The sequence below is a fragment of the Mchenga conophoros genome, linkage group LG6, assembly GCF_057382185.1.
Source record: "Mchenga conophoros isolate Kocher_MC1m ecotype Shallow Benthic linkage group LG6, M_conophoros_male_GT1.1, whole genome shotgun sequence".
Lineage (NCBI taxonomy): Eukaryota > Metazoa > Chordata > Actinopteri > Cichliformes > Cichlidae > Mchenga > Mchenga conophoros.
In genome coordinates, this window is record NC_140531.1 from 44,694,809 (window position 1) to 44,705,621 (window position 10,813).

Consider the following 10,813-nt stretch of genomic DNA (forward strand, 5'->3'; position numbering starts at 1 on the left):
CAGAAGGGGAGAGGGACAGTGAGAAAGGGGGGGAGAAAAAAAAATAAAAATCTCCTGGATCACCTGTTGAGAGAAAAATAGAAAACAAGCAAAAAAAACCAAAGCAACATACTAAACACAACACCATCGCATTAATCTAGCTAAGTGTAAACAGCAGTAAATACTAAATATTCAATGTTGTTGTGCAGCACGCAGGACAGATGTGCTTCGAAGTAGCGGCCAAGAAAGGTGTAATTTGGGTCTACGAGCAGTGAACACCCGTGTGCATACCTGTGTGGATCAGCGCGCTTGTATTCCAAAGGTTTCTCCATGTAACGATCTGCTAGGGAGTGTGGGGGGGCCACAGCCCCGTCCTCCAGGGTGTGAAGCGGGTATGGAGGAGATCAAAACTCCAGACATCCAGAGGCCCCCAGAACACAAGAGACCATGGAAGACCAACAGAGGGGCAGCCGCGCCAAATGACTCCAAGCTTTTATTGTTGAATTATCAGTGATACTTTCATGTGTTTTTGTTGAGAAATGTTAACGATGTCATTAAAAGAAAGCATTAAATTAGGGAGAAAAACCTCTCTGTCTCTGCTTCCTCCTGCATCCTCCTCTTCATCTCTGCTTCCTCCTGCATCCTCCTCTTCATCTCTGCTTCCTCCTGCATATTCCTCTCTGTCTCTGCTTCCTCCTGCATCCTCCTCTTCATCTCTGCTTCCTCCTGCATCCTCCTCTTCATCTCCACATCCTGCATCTCCCTCAATTTCTACTGTGTACACCTCGGATGTCCCAAACAAAAAAAGGACAAGGAAAGGTTAGACGTTATGGTATTGTAAATGTACGAAACACATGACATGTTCGTTAAGATTTCTTTTTCTTAATTTTTGCATTTTTTTCCAGTTTTACAGAACTCATGTAAATATTTCATTTGTTATTTTTCAGAATGCCGAAAACACCGTACACAGAAGATTTTCAAATATGAAGAGATAGTAGACAGGAGAGTTGTAAATGTAAGTAATTTAGCCTGCTGTTGTGCAGATTTGTTTGCGTCTTTGGACTTCCTGGATTTGAACTGTGCCTGACTGAATATCCATAAGCTTTTGTATTTGATGAATCTACACTAATTCAGCCACTGAGTCAGGATTTCACTCCAAATAGGACATTAAATAAGAACAGACCACCTGATACGACCTAGTCGTGCTGCCTTCCTGATGTTTACGTTCTTTAAAGTCCTCCTGACATCATGCTCAGAAGGAGTGATTGATGTGGAGGTGCTCCTTCCCATTCAGTAACATCTGCTTCAGTTAGTTTTGCTTGTGAGCCACAATGTAAGCAGTGTTGCTTTGCTAACATGCACTCGATGCTGGCAGTACACGCATTGTAGTGGTTCTTATGTTTTTATTGAGCCATTCAATAGTACACAAATGTTTATAAGCTCCTTTTTGTATGCAACTTGCATGTCTTTCTTAATTAATTGTTTGTTTATATCATGTTTTTCAGGAAAAAGAAGAAGTTAAAGTCAAGTGGAAGCCTTGCTCATCATGGTATGTAGTAACAACTTTGTTGGACAGGAACAGACATTCATATTGTTGATAAATAGTTATCACCTCAATTTGAATTCATGTATTTGGACTAAAGTAAATTGAGAGCTTTTAGCTATCGAGCTCCTCTTCTGTGAGGAGCTTGATAGCTGTCCACCTCCAAAGTCCATTATGAGATTTGGAGGTGGACATGGTCAACACTTTTAAGAGTAGGCATAAGACTTTACTTCTTTATAGAGCTTATAGTTAGGGCTGGTTCAGCTCAGCCCTTAGTTATGCTGTAATGGGACCAGACTGCTGGGGGTTAGTGTCCCCCCCCCCTCTCTCTGTCTGTCTCTTTCAGGGTTATGCAGGCTCAGTATTGGTTGAAGATGCAGTCGCGTCTCGTTTTACTGAAAACTCTCCCCCTCTCCCTCACCATCTGTAAACATACATGTCTCAGTAATGCAGTTCATGTGTGTTACTAACTAAACTTCTTCCCTGGAGTTTCTGTGCTCTCTCATCCAGCAGGTTCCGATGGATCGTGGCTGCTGCTGTGGTCCTGCTTGACATCTACTACATATATTATTACTGTCTGACTTGATTTGATTAATTTATATTACAATGAAGGTGTATAAAGCATGACATGAATATAGAAGATATTTCATCCTAAAAAATTGTCATATGTCACAACCTAAATTGTCCTATTTTGTGTGTGGTTGTTCTTTGTTATGTTTTTCTCCTGACAGTGGCAAAGTGTGGGATGACACATGGGAACCTGCACAGTTTTACACACAGTAAACCAGGCACCACAGGTCGCAGAGATCGCACAGTTCACAGCTTGTAGTTCAGCATAAAAGTTCAAAATAAAATATTTACTATACATTTCAACCAGTGTCAGTCTCTGTTTCACTCTCTAATTGTGGCTTAAGTACCTAACACATTCATGAATCTGATCCATCAATAATATCTTCCCTGCACTCGACATCTCATAGTTTTACATATCAGCCAACATTATTGTCTACATCCTCATAAATATAGAAGTGACTTGCTTATTATAACATATTACAAGGTAAAGTAATACTGCACTGCACGTAAGGTAAGTAACACCTACTGTGTATGGGAGCCTAAAGCAAAGTTAACTGCACCAGTACCAGCTTCAGAACATATTGTATATTATATGTTTCTACCTTTTTGTAATATGTCATGTTTAGATGCAGTGACAATTGCACATTTGGAGTTGTGGTCATATGTGGTTTTTATATACAGGGTATTAGAAAAAAATTGACATTTTTTGCTATTTTTCTTGTTTGTTTGCACATTATTATTGTGTACATATTACATATGTAACATTATTGTTAATATTATTATTAGATATCAAAGATACAATTTGATTAAGGGTTTTCCTGTCATAATTTCAATAAAAATGCAATTACACACGTAAACAATAGGATCAAAATAAACTTTTAAAAAGTCTGTTGATCAAATGCTGATTTTCAAAACATTCTAGAGGAAAACAGAGATGAAATAATCTGAACAGTAACAGTGATCGTGGATGATGATGGAGGCTTCAATGGATTATTCTGTTTCAATCAATAGGTTCGTATCTATGACAATAATTTGATAAGTTTAACAGGTTGGTTTAGGCCTGGCAATACAGCAAATATTCACAAACTTTTGTTTTTGAAGAATGTTTATCTTTTTTGGGATGAAGCTATCTGGCAAAATGATACAACCCCTTTAACCTCATCTTTATGTCTATGATACTGGATTTTGGTTTGATGCATATGCAGGTTACAGCTGGGGAATGGCAGTATGTTGTGGATTGATTTGGCATGTTCAACCACTGTTACACCAAACTCTCTCACTTATAACATGATAAAGGCCTCTTACTCAGTGTCATGGATTTTCTATACTTTTGGGGACACAGGGCCAAAGTCTGAGGCAATAAGTCAGATCAAAGAAGGCAATGATTGTAAAATGGGACTTTACTTATGTCATCATATATATCCAGGAATATGTGCCTGAGGATAGTTGTCATGAAATCAATATTAAATCAAAGTATTCCTTAATTACCACAGCTGACACGAGTTCTCCATAGCTGCCTGCTGTCTCAGGATCTGTCTCCAAAAAGGACCAGGGAGCGCTAACATGTTATGTTCAAAACTGATGAAGAAAATGCACATTAAACATAGTATAAACTTACTGAGTGAAGTAATGTCAAGAGGATTCCTTTAGCTCCTATTGGGTTGGTTCCTTGATCAATGCAATACAGAATCATTAATTTGGTTTTATGTAATGTTCTTAAAACATGTCAAAATGAGGCTCACTAGTCTGTGTGGCCTCCACATGCCTGTATGACCTCCCTACAACACCTGGACATGCTCCTGATGAAGTGGCAGATGCTCTCCTGATGGATCTCCTCCCAGACTCCAGGACTAAAGCATCTGCCCACTCCTGGACATTTTGTGGTGCAGTTGGTGGATGGAGCGAGACATGATGTCCCAGATGTCCTCAATTGGATTCAGGTCTGGGGAATGGGCGGGCCAGTCCACAGCATCATTGCCTTCATCTTGCAGGAACTGCTGACACACTCCAGCCACATGAGGTCTAGGATTGTCTTGCATTAGGAGGAACCCGGGGCCAACCGCACCAGCATATGGTCTCACAAGGGGTCTGAGGATCTCATCTCAGTACCTAATGGCAGTCAGGCTACCTCTGCCGAACACATGGAGGGCTGTGCAGCTCCCCAAAGAAATGCCACCCCACACCAAAACTGACCCACTGCCAAACTCATGCTGGAGGATGTTGCAGGCAGCAGAAGGTTCTCCACGGCGTCCCCAGACTCTGTCACAAGTGCTCAGTGTGAACCTGCTTTCATCTGTGAGGAGCACAGGGCGCCAGTGGCAAAGTTGCCAATCTTTGTGTTGTCTGGCAAATGCCAAACATCCGGCACGGTGTTGGGCTGTAAGCACAACCCCACCTGTGGACGTCGGGCCCTCATACCACCCTCATGGAGTCGGTTTCTGACCGTTTGAGCAGACGTGCACATTTGTAGCCTGCTGGAGGTCATTTTGCACAGCTCTGGCCTTTCTTTCCTACCCCACAGTACCTTCCCTTACCATTTGTTTCCTACTCTTTTACTTCTTCTTTGATGACGGTTGTCTTTCTAGATAAGCAATTTCATTTGCTCTGGGGCGAGTCACTGGCTCGGGTGCATTCTGGGACTGTCACTTCACCGGTGTGCTGGCATGCTTCTTAACAAACACACCACTACAGCAAACATCTCAATTGTACTTGTTGATTTCTTCGACAAAACACTGAACAAAAAATGTACTTGTGAGTGTGCTGCCTGGTGCTTTTAAATTTTGTGATCATTTGAGCAGCCCAGAAAGCATCCCATAAATTAAATTATGTTATCGTATCTGAACATGTACACTAGTCATTAAATTAGATGGGAAATAATGATTCAGGGTAAACAACTGCACCAAGGAAATTCCATTTTTCTTCTCAAAATGTAAAATGTCTGTTGAAAAATCACATTAAACAGAGATGTGATTAACTTTTTATTTTACCAAACATAACATCAATGATGACACAATCAGTCTTCAGCAGAAGTGCTCAAATCACTCTCAGTGGCATCGTCTGGAATGTCCTCCTCCGAGTCCATTTCCAGGAGTGGTTGGTGGCTGAGGATTCTCTTGTACACGTCCTTTACTTTGAGCATTTCAGCTTTCAGTTCACTTTGTTTTCTAAAACCAGGCTACAGAGTCCCTTCTGTGCATCCTCCGACATGCCAACAAAGGAGGCTGTAAAAAGAACAAAACAAATAAATATGAGAAAAGTTAAAAAACAAACAAACAAAAAAAAAACCTCACCTCATAAACACAAGGAATTAGGATGCTGTAATTAAACATTTTTTTAAAAGGGAGAAGGCAGTGTTAGCTAGCAATCTAGATATAGGTAAAAGATCCAGTAAGACTTTAGCATCTGCTCTTATTTTCAATCGATTCATCAAAAAATTAATAAATAAATAAAGTGCTTACAGTCTGAGGAGATTGTTCCCAACACCACAGATGGCATTCGCAACACTGTCCAGTGATGCCGCATCTCCCTGCAAAGGATCATCTCCTCCTCTCTCAGGCGCCTCACAGCCATCACCTTCTCAAAGACTTTTCTCTTTGTCCGGAGGTCAGCAGCAGCTACAGTTTAACAACATCAGATGGGAAAACATAGTAGCATATTATGATTCAAGAACAAAACATTCAACTACTGCTCAGATACTGGGAGTTTGTTTAAAAAGGATATTTATATATCAAGAGCTTACGTTCACTTGTGCTCTGCCAGGGCCAAATATCGGTCTGCATGAGGGCATCACTGGATACGTGTATGTGTATATGGTTATGGCATTAACGTCATTTTAACAAGATTAACGCTAACAGCACTAATATATATATATATATATGTGTATCTTACATGATTTGTGTGTCTCTGGATGTATTTCACAAACTCAGCAACTTCCTCATCTTTTTCAATGAAGACACCTTCAAAGTCCCCCTGCTCTGAAGTGCTGAACGAACACAGTGACAGTTGTTTGAAAAGAAACATTAAAATACATTTTTCTACAAATCCATATTTGACTTATGTACACAATGCATAACGTACCTTGCATTTGACTGAAAGCGATAAAGCTTGCGGTTTCCATCAACTGAGACGGCAAGCATGTCTGGAGTGCAGGCAGGGCAGCTAAAGCATGGCTCCTTGCACATCCTGTCCACCTCAAACTTTACAGCACTCCACTCCACTCCAATAAATATACAATAACAGCACCCACTCATACTCATACAAAGCAAGAAATGCATAAGACTTAAAAACCGTACCTATTGGCTTGTGAAACTCTGATGAAGGCTGCAAAAACCCTCCTGTTACTGCCTCTCTGTTGTGCAGGACAAAGCGTGTGTGAACTGCAATATCACAGTCAGCACAAAGGAATGGAAGAGGCAGGCAGTCCAGACACCTCACAACTACTTGTTTGCCACACTGACACACACGGTGTGACTGTGGATCCAGAGTAGCTAACATATTGTCTATAAGACAAGGCCTGGCCTCTTTCCACTTTTGCAAGGACACCATATTTCTGATCGCCCAGTGAGTAGCAGCTGACTCAGACGACGTCTCACAAGTCATGGCTGCATCCTCTTCTCCATCCTCCAACAACTGAAGGAGCTCCTGATGAAGCACCATACACTAACAGAAAAAAAAGAAAGAAAGGAAGAAACTCTTCCACAAAGTGAAAAACACTCTAGGCAGTATGTTTCTTAGGACTGCACAAAAGCCCTGCATAACTCAACTATAACAACAAATATAAAAGTAAACAGAAATCACAATAAATACAAGAAGGTAAAGTACCTTTTGTTGGGTTGACACTGGCAACATAACTAGGTTCTTCACGTGGACATTGATGCTGCTCTCTGGACACTGGAGGGGGAAAAAAATTGAAGAATATTTACTTACTGAAATTCTTTGGTGAAAACAAGTTGTGAGATAAAATCAATGGTTGTGTGAACACTGAGCACGTGGCATGCAACTAGTACTTCGAGTGGTTGATGATCTTTGAGGAATAAAAGCTCCCTGTCTGTCACGTTTTTTCCAGCGCACTGGTCTTGGCTGAGGTTCACTCTGTGCATCATTCTACGCAATTAACAAGGAAAAAAGGGAACGCCTAAAATACAGTCTATGATTAAAGCAAAGATTATCAAACAGCTTAAGTTAACCAACTTAATGTGACATAAACTTTAAAAAAAAATTTAAAATAATATAACGTTTACTCCGTACAAAATATTAGACAAGCGTGTTCCCTCTTTAACAACTGATTCCACTAAAAATGTTACCTGCATATCTTGAAGGAGTTCGTCAGCAGCCTGAAGCTCAAACTAACAGGAGTGGTGAATGAATCTATAAATGTTTTACGTGTGAAATGAAAATAATAAACCTAACAAAGGATTATGTACGTTAGATCTGCACACTTTCAGATCGTGAATCAGTTTGGAAAACACTGTGTGGTGGCCAAAACATGAAGCGATTTTAATTCAATTCAATTCAATTTGATTTATATAGCGCCAAATCACAACAAAAGTCGCCTCAAGGCGCTTCATAGATACAGAGAAAAACCCAACAATCATATGACCCCCTATGAGCAAGCGACAGTGGGAAGGAAAAACTCCCTTTTAACAGGAAGAAACCTCCGGCAGAACCAGGCTCAGGGAGGGGCGGCCATCTGCTGCGACCGGTTGGGGTGAGAGAAGGAAGACAGGATAAAGACATGCTGTGGAAGAGAGACAGAGATTAATAACAGATATGATTCAATGCAGAGAGGTCTGTTAATACATAGTGAGTGAGAAAGGTGACTGGAAAGGAAAAACTCAATGCATCATGGGAATCCCCCAGCAGCCTACGTCTATTGCAGCATAACTAAGGGAGGATTCAGGGTCACCTGGTCCAGCCCTAACTATATGCTTTAGCAAAAAGGAAAGTTTTAAGCCTAATCTTAAAAGTAGAGATAGTGTCTGTCTCCCGAATCCAAACTGGAAGCTGGTTCCACAGAAGTGGGGCCTGAAAACTGAAGGCTCTCCCTCCCATTCTACTTTTAAATACTCCAGGAACAACAAGTAGGCCTGCAGAGCGAGAGCAAAGTGCTCTAATAGGGTGATATGGTACTACAAGGTCATTAAGATAAGATGGGGCCTGATTATTTAAGACCTTGTATGTGAGGAGCAGGATTTTGAATTCAATTCTGGACTTAACAGGAAGCCAATGAAGGGAAGCCAAAACAGGAGAAATCTGCTCTCTCTTTCTAGCCCCTGTCAGGACTCTTGCTGCAGCATTTTGGATTAGCTGGAGGCTTTTCAGTGAGTTTTTTGGACATCCTGATAATAATGAATTACAGTAGTCCAGCCTGGAAGTAATAAATGCATGAACTAGTTTTTCAGCATCACTCTGAGACAGGATATTTCTAATTTTAGAGATGTTGCGCAAATGGAAGAAAGCAGTCTTACATATTTGTTTAATATGTGCGTTGAAGGACATGTCCTGGTCAAAAATGACTCCAAGCTTTTACTGTTGAATTATCAGTGATACTTTCATGTGTTTTTGTTGAGAAATGTTAACGATGTCATTAAAAGAAAGCATTAAATTAGGAAGAAAAACCCGTTCGCGGAGAGGGTCCCCGGTTCTCCAGTTAGATTGTGCTTCACGGTGTCATGTTTCGCCGTGACGGGGTTATTATTTTATTTTTTTTTTTTTGCCTGTCCCATTTGGTTCTTTAGCCATCAGAATTGTTGTCTGAAGACCAACAAGGATACCCAATGGATTTACTTTGCCAAATGGATCATCGTGGCATTGCCGTATTGGTCCATTTGGTCGATCTTTGTTTTTATTATTTATTATATTTTATTTTCAGATGTTACAGATGGGACAGACATGAGTGAGGGATAGGAAAGGGAGAAAGAAAGAGGAAGGAAAGGAAAAACAGAAGGGGAGAGGGACAGTGAGAAAGGGGGGGAGAAAAAAAAATAAAAATCTCCTGGATCACCTGTTGAGAGAAAAATAGAAAACAAGCAAAAAAAACCAAAGCAACATACTAAACACAACACCATCGCATTAATCTAGCTAAGTGTAAACAGCAGTAAATACTAAATATTCAATGTTGTTGTGCAGCACGCAGGACAGATGTGCTTCGAAGTAGCGGCCAAGAAAGGTGTAATTTGGGTCTACGAGCAGTGAACACCCGTGTGCATACCTGTGTGGATCAGCGCGCTTGTATTCCAAAGGTTTCTCCATGTAACGATCTGCTAGGGAGTGTGGGGGGGCCACAGCCCCGTCCTCCAGGGTGTGAAGCGGGTATGGAGGAGATCAAAACTCCAGACATCCAGAGGCCCCCAGAACACAAGAGACCATGGAAGACCAACAGAGGGGCAGCCGCGCCAAATGACTCCAAGCTTTTATTGTTGAATTATCAGTGATACTTTCATGTGTTTTTGTTGAGAAATGTTAACGATGTCATTAAAAGAAAGCATTAAATTAGGGAGAAAAACCTCTCTGTCTCTGCTTCCTCCTGCATCCTCCTCTTCATCTCTGCTTCCTCCTGCATCCTCCTCTTCATCTCTGCTTCCTCCTGCATATTCCTCTCTGTCTCTGCTTCCTCCTGCATCCTCCTCTTCATCTCTGCTTCCTCCTGCATCCTCCTCTTCATCTCCACATCCTGCATCTCCCTCAATTTCTACTGTGTACACCTCGGATGTCCCAAACAAAAAAAGGACAAGGAAAGGTTAGACGTTATGGTATTGTAAATGTACGAAACACATGACATGTTCGTTAAGATTTCTTTTTCTTAATTTTTGCATTTTTTTCCAGTTTTACAGAACTCATGTAAATATTTCATTTGTTATTTTTCAGAATGCCGAAAACACCGTACACAGAAGATTTTCAAATATGAAGAGATAGTAGACAGGAGAGTTGTAAATGTAAGTAATTTAGCCTGCTGTTGTGCAGATTTGTTTGCGTCTTTGGACTTCCCGGATTTGAACTGTGCCTGACTGAATATCCATAAGCTTTTGTATTTGATGAATCTACACTAATTCAGCCACTGAGTCAGGATTTCACTCCAAATAGGACATTAAATAAGAACAGACCACCTGATACGACCTAGTCGTGCTGCCTTCCTGATGTTTACGTTCTTTAAAGTCCTCCTGACATCATGCTCAGAAGGAGTGATTGATGTGGAGGTGCTCCTTCCCATTCAGTAACATCTGCTTCAGTTAGTTTTGCTTGTGAGCCACAATGTAAGCAGTGTTGCTTTGCTAACATGCACTCGATGCTGGCAGTACACGCATTGTAGTGGTTCTTATGTTTTTATTGAGCCATTCAATAGTACACAAATGTTTATAAGCTCCTTTTTGTATGCAACTTGCATGTCTTTCTTAATTAATTGTTTGTTTATATCATGTTTTTCAGGAAAAAGAAGAAGTTAAAGTCAAGTGGAAGCCTTGCTCATCATGGTATGTAGTAACAACTTTGTTGGACAGGAACAGACATTCATATTGTTGATAAATAGTTATCACCTCAATTTGAATTCATGTATTTGGACTAAAGTAAATTGAGAGCTTTTAGCTATCGAGCTCCTCTTCTGTGAGGAGCTTGATAGCTGTCCACCTCCAAAGTCCATTATGAGATTTGGAGGTGGACATGGTCAACACTTTTAAGAGTAGGCATAAGACTTTACTTCTTTATAGAGCTTATAGTTAGGGCTGG